This window comes from Scyliorhinus canicula, chromosome 3, assembly GCF_902713615.1.
Source record: "Scyliorhinus canicula chromosome 3, sScyCan1.1, whole genome shotgun sequence".
In the NCBI taxonomy this organism is placed as follows: Eukaryota; Metazoa; Chordata; class Chondrichthyes; order Carcharhiniformes; family Scyliorhinidae; genus Scyliorhinus; species Scyliorhinus canicula.
The window spans coordinates 263,484,468-263,499,102 of record NC_052148.1 but is presented as its reverse complement, the minus strand read 5'-3'; the positions used below and the strand labels follow the sequence as shown (position 1 = coordinate 263,499,102).

Genomic DNA, 14,635 nt, shown 5'->3' with positions numbered 1-14,635 from the left:
GAGTGCAATGGCGGAGGTGCGGGCGCAAGGGGAGGCGCTGAAGGAAGTGGAGGAGACGGTGGCGCAGCACGGTGATCAACTTACCTCGATGGGGAAGAAGATGCGGAAGGCGATGGAGGTGAACAAGGATCTGCGAGGAAAATTGGAAGACCTGGAAAACAGGTCCAGGCAACAGAATTTGAGGATTGTGGGGCTGCCCGAAGGAGTTGAAGGGCCGAGGCCGACGGAGTATTTTGCCGCTATGCTGGCAAAACTATTGGGGCAGGGGGAGGATCACTCCCGAATGAACTGGATCGGGCTCGTCGGTCGGGGAGGCCTGTACCAAAGGCGGGTGAGCCGCCAAGAGTAGTGACTTTGTGCTTCCGTAGGTACTGTGTGAAAGAGAAGGTCCTGTGCTGGGCCAAGCAGAAGCGGGTGGTGCAGTGGGCTGGAGCTGGTATATGTGTATACCAGGACTTTACGGTGGAGCTGGCGAGGAGGTGGGCTGCCTTCAACCGGGTGAAGATGGCACTGTACATTAGCAAGGTGCAGTGCGGCATTGTATATCCAACGAAGCTGAGGGTGACTTATAAGCTCAAGGACTTTTATTTTGGAACGGCAGAGGCAGCGGAGGAGTTTGCGAAGGCAGAAGGACTATGGCAGAACTGAGAAATTGAGAAATGGCCATGTGCCGATGTAACCTCAGGACTGTATTTTCTTCATTTTTGTCTCTTGTTTTTTTGTTTCACTGCGTGCGGGTGTATGGGCTAAAGGAGCCAATGGTGTATATATTTGGACAAGGGAAGTGATGGGATTTGCACTCGAAGTGAGGGCTTTTTGGGTTGTAGGTGGATATGCGGTGTCTGTATGCTAAAAGGGGATTTCTGGGCTTTCCTTGGGCCGGGCAAGCGGGAAAGGGACCCGGGAGGGGGCCTCCGCGCTGGCCAGTTTGAACCGGCCAGTGAACCGGAGTGAGGTGGGGGGAAGGGCTGCTGCCATCGGAGCCTGACAGAACAGGGTCTGAGTGGTCTAGCCGGAGTGGAAATTTGGGGGGAAGGAACCGAGGTTTTACAAGAGGCAGTGGGCGGGAGGAGTTGGAGAGGAGGGGGGTTTACAACTCTTGGGTATCATGTACGGTACTCTTTCGGAGGTTGGACGGCGTTGAGTGTGGGGGGGGGGGGGGGGGCGGGGGAGTGGATTCTAGGGTGGCCTGGGGGGTGGGTGGGTGGGTGGGGTGGGGGGGGGGGGGTAGGGTAGTGGACTCTAGGGTGACCATGGGCGGTCCCGGACTCCTTTCTTTTTTCTCCTTCGTTTTTTTTTTTGTTTCCACCGTGGGAGGGTTTGTTTTATTGGATGCATATATTGACGGGTGGGCCGTTGTTTGGGGTGGTGGGAGGATGGGATCGTTGTTATTGTTGAGGGGATTGACTTTGTATTTGTTACCGTTTACTGTTTGGGGGTGGGGTGGGAAGTTTGGAGGAAAATGTGAAAATGGAGAATAAAAACATTTTTTAAAACAAAGAAGTGGTGTTCCACAGGGTCAGTGCTGGGACCACTGCATTTCACAATTTGCATTAAAGATTTAGACGTTGGAATCAATCATTTCTATATTTGCAGATGACACCAAATTGGACGGATAGTCAATTCTCAGGAGGACTGCAACAAATTACAGGAGGACATTAATAAACTTACAGAATGAGCAAATAATTGGAAAATAAAGTTCCACATTGATAAATGTTAGCTGGTACACTTTGGCAGGGAGGTTACTTAATACTTGGAAGGTGCCGATCTGGGTAGGGTAGAGGAACAATGGGATCTCAGAGTACAAATACATAAATCACTAAACATGATGCCACAGGTTAGCAGGGCCATTAAAAAAACAAGCACTGGACTTTATTTCTAAATGGGTAGACTTGAAAAGAAAGCTGTGCTAAACCTGCTTACATGGTTGGACAACACTTCAGCATACTGTGTGCAATTCTGGTTGCCATGTCATCAAGAGGATATAGAAGATACAGAGAAGATTTACAAGGATGAGATCAGAAATGTGTGTGTGTGTGTGTATATGCGGCACAGTGGTTAGCACTGTTGCTTCACAGCGCCAGGGGCACGGGTTCGATTCCAGCCTCGGGTGACTGTCTCTGGAGTGTGCACGTTCTCCCCGTGTCTGCGTGGGTTTCCTCCGGGTCTCCGGTTTCCTCCCACAGTCCAAAGATGTGCAGGTTAGGTGGGGCTAAGGGGATAGGGCGAGGGAGTGGGCCTGGGTAGGGTGCTCTTTCTGGCCTCCTTCTGTACTGTGGGGATTCCATGGACACATATCAGGAAAGGATTACAGAGGGTGGCATGTGGTGCTGTGGATAGCACTGGGACTGCGGCGCTGAGGACCCGGGTTCGAATCCTGGCCCTGGGTCACTGTCCATGTGGAGTTTGCACATTCTCCCTGTGTCTGCGTGGGTTTCCTCGGGGTGCTCCGGTTTCCTCCCACAGTCCAAAGATGTGCAGGGGTAGATGGATTGGCTACGCTAAATTGCCCCTGGTGTCCAAGTAAGGTAAGGTCGGGTTACGGGGATAGGGTGGAGGTGTGGGCTTAGGTAGGGTGCTCTTTCCAAGGGCTGGTGCAGACCCGATGGGCCGAATGGCCTCCTTCTGCACTGTAAATTCTGTGATCTGTGACGTGCAGGTTAGGTGGATTGCCCATGCTAAATTGCCCCTTAATTGGGGGAAAAAAAAATTGGCTACTCTAAATTTATTTCTTGAACAAAGAAGGCTGAGATGTGACCTTATGAAAGGTTTTGATAGAGCGAATGCAGAGAGAATGTTTTCTTTTGTGAGGATGAGCATAACCAGAGACCATCAATACAAGATAGTCAGCCAAGAAATCCAAGTAGGGAATTCAGAACAACCCTCTTCATCCAGAGGGCAATAAGACTGGCTGGACGGAATGGCCTGTCTCTGTGCCGTTTATATCCGATGTGATCGTATGATGGAATTCTACAGCCATCCGTCCCGGGTTTCATCCGGAGTACATATTATTCACAGACATATGGAAAAATCAACATTTTTAGGATATTGCACACTCCGTTTGATGATGCTAATCACAGCGGGAGTCCAAGTAACTTGAGCAGCTAAAGTGTTCCCAGTTGTCTGGGCAGGAAAAGCAGGAATGACAAATGGATTTTCGCGTGAATACATGTCAGGAATTCGAGCCAAACAGGTGGGACGCCACTGGATTGCAAAACGTGGCAAACTCGGGGGGGAATTGAATCCGATTATCAACCATTCACTGAAAAAGTTCCATTCCCATAGGCCCGTTAGTGAGCTTAATTGCATGTTAGATTGCAACGGTGGGGCTTTTGATTTGATTCCAAGTTGAGGTGCTCTGCATGTTGAAGCTACAGCTTTGGCCATCATCGTCTTTACAGGGCGTCAATGAAACGGGAGAAGGTTCAATCTAGCACTAGAGGCCCTTAGGGTGAAAGACACCACAAAAGGTGCACTTTGGAAGGATCAAAGTTCAGGTATTCCACGTATATAGCTAATGGAAATATAAGCAGGCTTTTCTACTGTAGCTGTTATCAGGCGAACGAGTGTACGAAGCGCAAAGTTGATAAGTGGGAGATTAAAAACATTTCCCTCCAGTGTCGCGTCTGTGGGGGGGATAAGCGGGTGGATAAGATAGATAAGTCCCTCGTTGAGAAGGAGAGTATTAGTTCTGATGATAAGTACAGGGGAATTGATCAAATGCTGTTTGTGAGATGCTGAAACCATGAAGGAGTATGACCCCGAGATTCAGGCAGCAGTGATGTTGGCTTGTCTCCAACCTTTCACTCGGCAATGATACATCTTTAGGGGAGATGGGGGGCAGTGCAGGGGGAATGGGAATGCGACTGTTCAGGACCAACATGTAGGAATCTGGGAGAAATCCCGGCAGAGCCCAAGAGGAAATGAAATTGATGACAGTCTAATCGTGGGCTTTTTAACATTAACCCAAAGCCCCGGAATAAATTCACACAGTTAATTACTTTAGAGGAGCGGAGAGAAATGGTGCTTTGAAACTTCTACCTGTGCTGGACACTGCCCTCAGGACACAACATAATGAATCATGAGACAGGAAATTACATTAATCTGCCGAAAGAGTGGACTTTGTAAGGTGAATAATTTTACTTCAATCCATTTATTCCCCTACGAGGGAAGTAAAGTGTGGTTTTAATTGTTAGAGATACGTTTTACATGACAAAGGATTATTGAGTGGCTATTTAGTCCTTCGTAGGTTACAGTGGCCTCCATGCCCCCTCACCCACCAGCCATGTTAACATACAGGGCACAGTGCAAGACTCCAGGGAATACAGTTTCAGTACGATCTGAACACAGTGCAAAACCTGCAGGAGTATGATTGTGCGTGTGCACGCATGTGTGCATGTGGTGGCTGTGAGAAATGACCATATAAATGTATTATAACACCCACAGTGAAACCATTGGTGCTCTCCGTGTGGGATGGGATTCTCTGACCCCGCGCCGGGTCGGAGAATCGGCCGGGGGGGGTCAACGATTCACGCGTCACAGCTCCGCACCTGTCTGCCGATTCTCCGCTCATCAGAGAATCGGCGCCGGCGTGGTCCAGGTCGGGGGCCGCTCAAGGCTGCCCTTCCCGACGCTTCTCCCCGCACGATGGGCCGAGTGCCCACCGAGTTAGGCTGAGTCCCGCTGGCGGCGTTCTTGTATGGTCCTACCCGGCGGGATCTCGGTGTTCATGCTGCGGGGGGCGGCCTGGTTGGGGGGAGGGGGGGGGATCCGACTCTTGGGGAGGGGTGGGGGGGGGGGGGTGTCTCCACAGCGGCCTGGCCAGCTATCGGGGCTTACCGATCAGCAGGCGGGCTTATCCCGGTGGGGGCCAATGTTCCTCCGCACTGGGCCCCTGTGGCTCTCCGCCATGTTGCGTCGGGCCTGGCACAGAGAAGGCAACCCACACGCCTGCGCGAACTCGTGCCGGCCGTAGCGCACATGCGCGGACCGGCGGCGCCCGTTCTGACGCCTGTATCGGCAGCTGGAGCAGCGTGAGGCTCTCCAGTGCCGTGCTGGCCCCCTGTGCAGCGCTGGATCGCTGATCCGAGGAGCCAGACGACGCCGTCGTACAACGCTCCGGCTTTTACGATGGCGTTAACCCTTCGCCCCAGGATCAGAGAATCCCGCTCGTGGAATATGAGCTTCCCAGGGGGTACGGAGGCTAGCCAGCTGGAGCTGGTTAAAGACTACATATTAAAGCCGGCCCAAAGCAGGGCCTGGTGTGTTTAGCTCTCCCAGCTAGGGCTGGATTGGTCATGAGTTACTGCCGTGGGCAGAATATTGTATGTAGTTCAATAAATCCTTGTTCCGCTACCGCTGGCTTCCTCAAGTCAGTAAACAATGCAATTTCTCCATTTACTTTCTTGCCGCTAGCCATTGACAAAAGGAAGCAAGTTGGGGAAAGACGCCACCAAATGGAAGGTTTCAGTTTTGATCTCCTTTCCCATCCTCGGTGCTGGGTTACTGGCCTCAGCTTCGTTATGTGGAGTCACCTAATCTCTGCTTGTGAAAACGGAGACGGGCCGCAGTCAAACTGTGTGAAATCTGAAGGCCCGCTGCACTGTGACACAATTCAGTGCTCTGCACTTTGACCACACTGAGAGAACTCCACACATTTCTGGCATCCAAATTATAAAAAGGTTATGGTGGCATTGGAGAAGGTGTGATAAGCATTTCTTAGAATACCACCAGATCTGAGACGATATACTTATCATGAAACGCTGAACAGGGCGGGGTTCTTTTCAAGAAAAGGGAAGGCTGCAGGGGTGATGTAACAAAGAACTTTACCTTCTTGGAAGGGCTTTTTATAGGACAGTTAAGGAGAAAATGCATTCATCTGTGAGGGAGACCAAATCTAAGACTTGTGAATATAGGAATGTGAGTGGTTTGGTGGGGGTGACAGGGGTGAGGAAGGGTTTTTAGAAAAGGGCGGCACAGTGACACAGTGGTTAGCACTGTTACCTCACAGCGCCAAGGACCTGGGTTTGATTCCGGCCTTGGGCGGCGGTGTAGAGTTTCCATGTTCTCCCTGTGTCTGTGTGGGATTCCTCCAGGTGCTCCGGTTTCCTCCCAGAAGTCCAAAGCTGTGCAGGTTAGGTGGATTGGCCATGATCAATTGCCCCTGGGTGCCCAGATATGTTCAGGTGAGGTGGGGTTGTGGGATTATGGGGATAGGGCAGGTGAGTGAGGCTAGATAAGGAGCTCTTTCAGAGGGTCAGTGCAGACTCGATGGGCTGAATGGCCTCCTTCTACACTGTCGGAATTCTAGGGTTTTATGGTTCCAAGATAATCACCAATAAAACCAATATGGATTTGAGGAGAAATTCCTTTATCCAAAATGTGGTGGGAATGAATTGAGGTGAAAAGTGAAGATATGTTTAAGGGGAAGCTAAACGAAGACATAAGGGCGAAAGGAATAAGAGGCTATACGGATAGAGTTGGATGAAGAGGATTGAGTGAAGGCAAATGCGGAACATAAACACTAGCATAGACCAGATGGGCCAAATGGAGGTTTGCCTGCTGCATTTCTCAGTATTAATTTTCATTTATGGCTTCGAAGTGTATCAAATTAACATGTGTCTTAAATGTTTGAACTGAGGGATTGAACTGACAGTATTCCTTAGTCTCACATGTCAGCCCCTATTATTGAGGCATTTTGCAACAATTTTCAAATACTAAATATCATATTGAATTCATTGCTGCTGACCGAATCGATGAATACATCTAAGTCTCCGGTAATGCTTTCTAAATCGGAAACATGCCAAGGAGAATGTCAAAAAAGAATGTCACCGTGGACTACCCCCCCCCCCCCCCCCCCCCCCCGCCCCGTGCTGCCTCTGCAGCAGGGTCCTCCCAACCCTCGGCACTTTCCCCGCCCATACAAAGTCCGAAATGCTCATGTCCAATTTCTGAAAAAAGCCTTTGGTATAAAGATCGGGAGAGCCTGAAAAATAAACAAGAACCTCGGCAGAATATTCATTTTTGCCACTTGAACCCTCCCCGCCAATGTCAACGACAGTGTATCCCACTTCTGAAGATCCTCCCTAGCTTCCTCCACCAGCTTGGTTAAGTTCCACTTATGGGGCCCCGTCTATCCCTCGTTACTTGAATCTCCAAATACCTAAACCTATCCCGCACTACCGTAAATGGCATCCCCCCCTAAATTTGCCTATGATCCCAGCTCATTCACTGGGAAAACCTCGCTTTTCCCTACATTCAGTTTATACCCCGAGAATCCTCCAAACCTCCCCAGCAGGCCCATGATCCTTCCCATACTCTCCAGCGGATCCGAAACATATATCCACAAGTCATCGGCATAGAGTGAAACCCGATGCTCCCTCTTGTCCCCTCATAATCCCTTGTCACTCCACCAACCCCCTAAGAGCCATCACCAATGGCTCTATGGCCAGCGCAAACAGTAACGGCGACAGCGTGCACTCATGTTTCGTACACCATGCAAGTTAAAGCTCCGCCAACTCGTATTATTTGTCCTCGCATTCGCCTTTGGTGCCACATACAGTAACCGCACCCATGCCACAAACCTCGGCCCAAACCCAAGCCTTCCCAAAACCTCTAACAAGTACCGCCACTTGTTGCTCTGTTTACTTGCTATAAATATGGCAGTCAATATGGTCACCTTTCTTAATCCTAATTATGTTTATACTTTCAGGGTCGCCAGGTATCTCTCGATACCGCCACAAGGTTCAAACCGAATACCGATCAAAGAGCCAATACACTAGTTAGTTAGTTCAAAGTCAATACTATTTATTTACACACACAGTAAGATCTACTCATGCACAACGGTACTACAAACTAAACTATCTCTAATGCTAATGCCTATACTTAACTTCGGGTGCCCACTTAGTCAGAGGAACAATGGCCATTGTTCAGATCTGAGGCTGTTGGGTTTGAAGAGGTAACAGGAGAACAGCTAAGGTCGTCCGTCTGGTAGCGAGCGTTGACCTTGAACTTACTGCTTCTGGTGATGCTGGTGGATGGGTCTCTCCGCTTTGAGAGCCAAATCCAAGAGAGCGATTCTCTCGTGGGGGTTCCTTCTTATACTTGGAGGGGCTTCGCGTGCTTTTAGGCGGACCTTAAACTTGGTCCCAATTAATTGGGCCGTTTCTCGATCATTGTTATCGATCTTGTCCAATAAAGGGATGGGTGCCCTGATGGCTGGGCATGTCTTTGGTGCCCGTTGGCCTTGCTTTGTTTGTGTCTTTCTGGCGCTGGGATGTCTGCAACAGTATCAACTATCTGAGTATTTCTCGGCGATGGGCCATCAATATGCTAATCGACCCAGAGTTTCGATTCCGTCTGGTAATTGCTTCCCAAATATACATTCAGGCAATGTGCCTGCTTGCTGTCTAGTGTTGTCCACATTTCCCTACATTCTTTGTGAGCGTCCATTTTGTGTTCTGGAAGTGGCCATCCCAGATGGCTACACACTCCACCCGATCAAATGCCTTCTCCGCGTCCATGGACACCACCACCTCTGGTACCAGAGCTGCCGACAGATTCATCACCACTTTCAACAGCCGTCTTGTATTACTCTCGAGCTGCCTGTCCTTCACGAAGCCTGTTCTACTGCAACCATCCCCAGGACACAATCCTCCATTCTCCCCGCCAACAACTTAGTCAATACTTTCGCCTCCGTGCTCAATAGTGATATGGGCATATAGGCCCACATTCCACCGGGTCCTTCCCCTTTTTCGGGATTAGCGTGATTATTGCCTGCGTCATCATCTCCGGCAGCTCCGCCTTCTCCAACGCTTCATTAAACGCCCCCAACAGATGTGGTACCAGGCCCGTCGCAAAGTCCTTATAAAATTCCGCCGAGTACCCATCTGGCCCTGGGGCCTTCCCTGACTTCACACCAGCACCTCCCTCAGCCCCAGGGGCTCCTCCAATGCCTGCCTCTTTGCTTCCTCCACCTGGGGAAACTCCTTTCACTGGATGCGGTCTGCTTCCACAGCTTGTGCGCCAGCATGCGGCTCGCTTTCTCTCCATACTCTTATTGCACCCCTCTTGCCCTACACAGTTGCCCCACCGCCCTCCCCATTGCCAACCTGTCAAACTGCCTCTGCAACCTTTTCCTCCTTGCTGATCCCTCCACGGTGGGCACGCTCGAAAATTCCCTATCCACCTCCACTGTCTCGCTCAATGGGCGGCCACATTCCTCCCTCCTTTCCCTTTCCGCACGAGTCTTAACAAAATAATTTCACCCCCGGACCACTGCCTTCAGTGCTGCCCAATGAATGGTCGCCGTAAAATTGTTTTTTCAGTTATGTGCAGAATCGCTTCATTTGTGAACCTGTTGGGCTCGAGTTGACTGCTATGCTTTGCTACGTTACAACAGTGACTCTGCATCAAATGAACCTCATTGGCTGTAAAGTGCTTTGGGACATCTGTGGAGGTTGTAAAAGTTGCTTTCTTTCCTCTATCCAATAAAACTTTTAATAATTATTATTTTAATCAAAGGCTTTGTAAAAATTCAAATAAAAGATGTGTATGGTGTTTCTGTGTCAGTGGGAATTTACATAAAATAGAACCTAAAGTTTACTCCTGTGATAAAGTCACCCTATACCCAAACACAACCATGGCTCTACAGCTGGTAAAACCAGTCGCGCCTTACAAACCCGCGACCTCTACCACCCAGAAGGGCAAGGGCAGCAGGTACGTGGGAAAAACCACCACTTGGAAGCTCCCCTCAAAGCCACGCACCATCCTAAATTGGAACTGTGGCCGGGATTCTCCAATCGCAGTCCCCCTGGCTACCGTTGCTAACGGGGACGGAGAATTGGGGTGTCAACCAAATCTCCGACTCTCTGCAGCGGAATTGGAGAATCCCGCTGCCGTTAACGGATGGAGAATCCCGCCCTATATCTCTACCTTCACTGTCACTGGGTCAAAATCCTAAAGCTCCCTCCCTAACAGCACTGTGGGTGTGCCTACGTCCCAGGGACCTCAGCAGCTCGAAAAGCCCCCCCCCGCCCCACCATCTTCTCCAGGGTAATTAGGGGTGGGCAATAAATGCTGGCCGAGGTGGCGGAGCCCACAACCCAGGAACAAATATACAAAATAAATTTGCAGAAGATAATTGCACAAAGATCTAATATGTTCCGAAGCAGGTTTGTAATGGAGGTGGCTGAAAGGCACCCACGACTGAGAGGATTAATAAGAAATAACAAATAGAAAATGAGCACGAGCCCTGCTAGTTTACCTTCCAGCTCATAGCTACGTAATCTGTCTCAGTGATGCTTCCATTTCAGAAGCAGAACCTCACAGAAATTACCCTCCCGTACTTTTCCAAGTTATTATATTCCCTTGCCCTTTTTTAAAACCGGAACAACCTTTAGTTTAGCCTCTTTGCCTCCTAATGTGGAGATGAGTCTCCTCTGCAACCCCCAGTTCCCCAAGAAACATATTTCCCCAACTGAGTGGTGGTGATGAGCAAGCCCCAGTTGCAGTGCTGAATATTTCATTAATCATTTCAGCTGTTGAAAGAATAATTGATCGCATTGAGTCCAAACCTTCTCTGCCTGTGTAATTAGGATCCCAGAATTAATATGTTCCCTCAATATATGTCTGTAAAATGCTCAGTATTGTGCTGTTGATTATACTCCCATGAGAGAAACACAATTCACTGTTAGGGAGATTTTTGCTTCACATTTCCCGTTGACATTGCTCGCTTTTCATCTCAGACAATCTTTATTTTTAACTCATTTACGGGCTGTGGGCGTCGCTGGTTAGGCCAGCATTTATTGCCCATCCCTAGTTGCCCTTCAGAAGGTGGTGGTGAGCTGCCTTCTTGAACCGCTGCTGTCCCTGAGGTGTAGGTACACCCACTGTGCTGTTAGGGTGGGAGTTCCAGGATTTTACCCCAGCGTCAGTGAAGGAGCGGCCGATATATTTTCAAGTCGGGGTGGTGAGTGACTTGGAGGGGAACCTCCAGGTGGTGGGGTTCCCAGCTATCTGCTGCTCTTGTCCTTCTAGATGGTAGTGGTCGTGGGTTTGGAAGGTGCTGCCTAAGCAGCCTTGGTGAGTTACTGCAGTGCATCTTGTGGATTGTACACACGGCTGCCACTGTTCGTCGGTGGTGGAGGATTTGAATGTTTGTGGAAAGAGTATCAATTAAGCGGGGTGCTTTGTCCTGGATGGTGCTGAGCTTCTTGAGTGTTGTTGGAGCTGCACATCCAGATAAGTGGAAAGTATTCCATTACACTCCTGACTTTTGCATTGTAGATGGTAGACATGCCTTGGAGCCGGGGGGGGGGGGTCAGGAGGTGAGTTACTCCTTGTAAGATTCCTGACCTTTGACCTGCCCTGGTAGTCACAGTATTAATATTGCTAGTCCACTTCAGTTTCACATCAATGGTAACCCCAGGATGTTTATTGTGGGGGATTCAGTAACGGTAATGCCACTGAATGTCATGGGGCGATGGTTAGATCCTCTCTTGTAGGAGATGGTCATTGCCCAGCACTTGTGTAGCCACTTGTCAGCCCCAAGCCTGGATATTGTCCAGGTCTTGCTGCATTTGGACATGGACTGCTTCATTACCTGAGGAGTCGTGAATGGTGCTGAACATTGTGTAGTCATCTGCAAACATCCCCACTTCTGACCTTATGGTGGAATAGAGGTCATTGATGAAGCAGTTGTAGGTGTTTGGGCCCAGGACACTACCCTGAGGAACTCCTGCAGTGATGTCCTAGAGCTGAGATGATTGACCTCCAACCACCACAACCACCTTCCTTTGTGCCGGGTATGACTCCAACCAGCGGAGTGTTTTCCCCGATCCCATTGACTCCAGTTTAACTGGGGCTCCTTGATGCTATACTTGGTCAAATGCTGCCTTGATGCCAATGGCAGTCATTCTCACTTCACCTCTGGCATTCAGGTCTTTTGTCCATGTTGGCACCAAGGCTGTAATGAGGTCGGTGAAGTGTTGAGCACTGTAGACCTGTGAAGCTAACATATGCCACCAACACTGAAGAAGGTCCAACACTACTTATAAAATAATAGACATACGATAACTGTGGGTTTAAACGATGCTAGTTTAACTAGAGACCTGTGCCTGTCCGAACCAGTTGAATCTCTCAGCACGTGGTGTGAGTCTGTACTAAACTTGATGAGCTCTTGTGCTTCTGAGAGGCAGCATCCAGAATGAGCGGGAAAAGTGATGCCCTCTGCCTTTCTAGTGTGTGTGTTCTAACTGGTGATTGGCTGCTGTGTTTGTGCATGTTGATTGGTCCTAGTGTATGTCCATCAGTATGTATCTGCGCCATGATATGCTGGTGTATATTATGACAGTCAGGAGCTGAGTGACTCTGGCAGAACACAAACTGAGAGTCCATGAGCCGGTTATTGCTGAGTAAGTGCCGCTTGAAAGCCCTGTTGATGACTCCTTCCATCACTTTGCTGATGATGGAGAGTAGACTGATAGCACGATAATTGGCTGGGTTGGATTTGTCCTGTTACTTTTGTACAGGACACACCTGGGCAATTTTCCACATTGCCCGGATAGATGCCAGTGTTGTAGCCGTACTGGAACAGCTTGGCTAGGGGTGCGGCAAGTTCTGGTGCACAAGTCTTCAGTACTATTACCAGAATATTTTCAGAGCCCATTGCTTTTGCAGTAGCCAGTGACTTCAGCCGTTTCTTGATGTCACATGGAGTGAATCGTATTGGCTGAAGACTGACATCTGTGATGCTGGGGACCTCCAGAGGAGACAGATCATCCACTCGGCACTTGTGGCTGAAGAATATTGCCAATGCCGGTGCCTTGTCTTTTGCGCATATCTGCTGGGCTCCTCCATCATGAGGATAGGGATATTTGTGGAGCCTCCTCCTCCAGTGAGTTGTTTAATTGTCCACCACCATTCACTGCTGGATGTGGCAGGACTGCGGAGCTTAGATCTGATGCATTTGTTGTGGAATTATTTAGCTCTGTCTGGCACTTGCTGCTTATGCTGTCTGGCACACAAATGTTGGAGCTAAATCAAGCAAACATGGTTTAAGCTTTGCAGCAGCAGAATGCTAGATGCAGACCTCCACACAAGGCATTAGCTCGGCTGGCCTAATGTGTCTCATTCAATTTACCTTCCATGCATGCAGAGCAGGAGACGGTCAATTTGAGCACCTATCCAAACAAAGCACATCCCTTGGAGATATTTATTGGGCTTTGTTTGTTGACAAAGTGTTCCAAGGGAGGGTGGGTGGAGGGTGCGTTTTGTGAGGAGGGTGGTTCTGTGGTGATAGAGTTTCATGGGGCTGGTGGAATTCCACTGTGGGGTGGGGGCTCTAGAACATAGAACATACAGCGCAGAATTTTTAAAAATGTTCTATTTTTACTTTCTTAAGTCGGGGCCCCTCTCAGTTGCTGGCTGAGCCTGCCCTGTCAGCGTTATGTCGTGGGACACGCCCCGTAACGTTATTTTGCCTAAGTGGCTCCAAATATGGTGGAGGAAGCCATCCTTGGGTCCGGTGGCTTAGAACATAGAACAGTACAGCACAGAACAGGCCCTTCAGCCCTCAATGTTGTGCCGAGCCATGATCACCCTACTCAAACCCACGTATCCACCCTATACCCGTAACCCAACAACCTCCCCCTTAACCCTACTTTTATTAGGACACTACGGGCAATTTAGCATGGCCAATCCACCTAACCCGCACATCTTTGGACTGTGGGAGGAAACCGGAGCACCCGGAGGAAACCCACGCACACAGGGGGAGGACGTGCAGACTCCACACAGACAGTGACCCAGCCGGGAATCGAACCTGGGACCCTGGAGCTGTGAAGCATTTATGCTAACCACCATGCTACCCTGCTGCCCCGTTTTTCCCTGCCCACTACACCACTCTGCCAAAAAATGGGGAAATTTCCGCCCATGGCCTTTCCTGGTAACCCCATCGTAGACTGATTAATTATCACTAACATCCCCAGACCACTGTACCAGCTTTCATTATTTTATTGATGCAGATGGATATTACTGAGGGTGAGGCAGCAGGAATACAGGGAAAATGACCTGAAGCTTTATGATTACAATGATGGTACTGTACAAGTGCTAAGTTGGGTTTAGGATAAGTCTATTAGGGAATTTTGGTGTATCCAGACTTGTCTGTTCCATTGCTATCTTGGATGGCCTTCCATTTCCACCCTCCATAAGAAGGCGGTGACATAGCGGTATTGTCACTGGACTAGTTAACCAGAGACTCAGAGTAACGCTGTGGGGACCCAGGTTCAAATCCCGCCACTGCAGGTGGTGAAATTTGAATTCAATTAAAATCTGGAATTAAAAGTCTAATGGTGGCCATGAAATCTTTGTTGATTGTCGTAAAAAAAAAACCCCACCTGGTTCGCTAATGTCCTTTTGGGAAGGAAATCTGCCATCCTTACCTGGTCTGGCCTATATGTGACTCCAGACCCACAACAATGTGGTTGACTCTTAACTGCCCCTTAAGGGCAGTTAGGGCTGGGCAATGAATGCTGGCAGAGTCTGCGACGCCCACGTCCCATAAACGAATAAAAATAAGCTCAGCTGCTCCTATCCTAGTTCGTTCACCAACCAAGTCCTGTCGCCATTGTTTCTCTGC

At 49.4% G+C, this 14,635-nt stretch overlaps 1 protein-coding gene across 4 annotated transcripts in view; it reads left to right on the top strand.

Moving 5' to 3' along the window:
- fam13a (family with sequence similarity 13 member A) overlaps positions 1–14,635 on the top strand; it is a 228,315-nt gene that overhangs the window by 53,441 nt on the left and 160,239 nt on the right. The gene's annotated exons all lie outside the window — the stretch shown is intronic.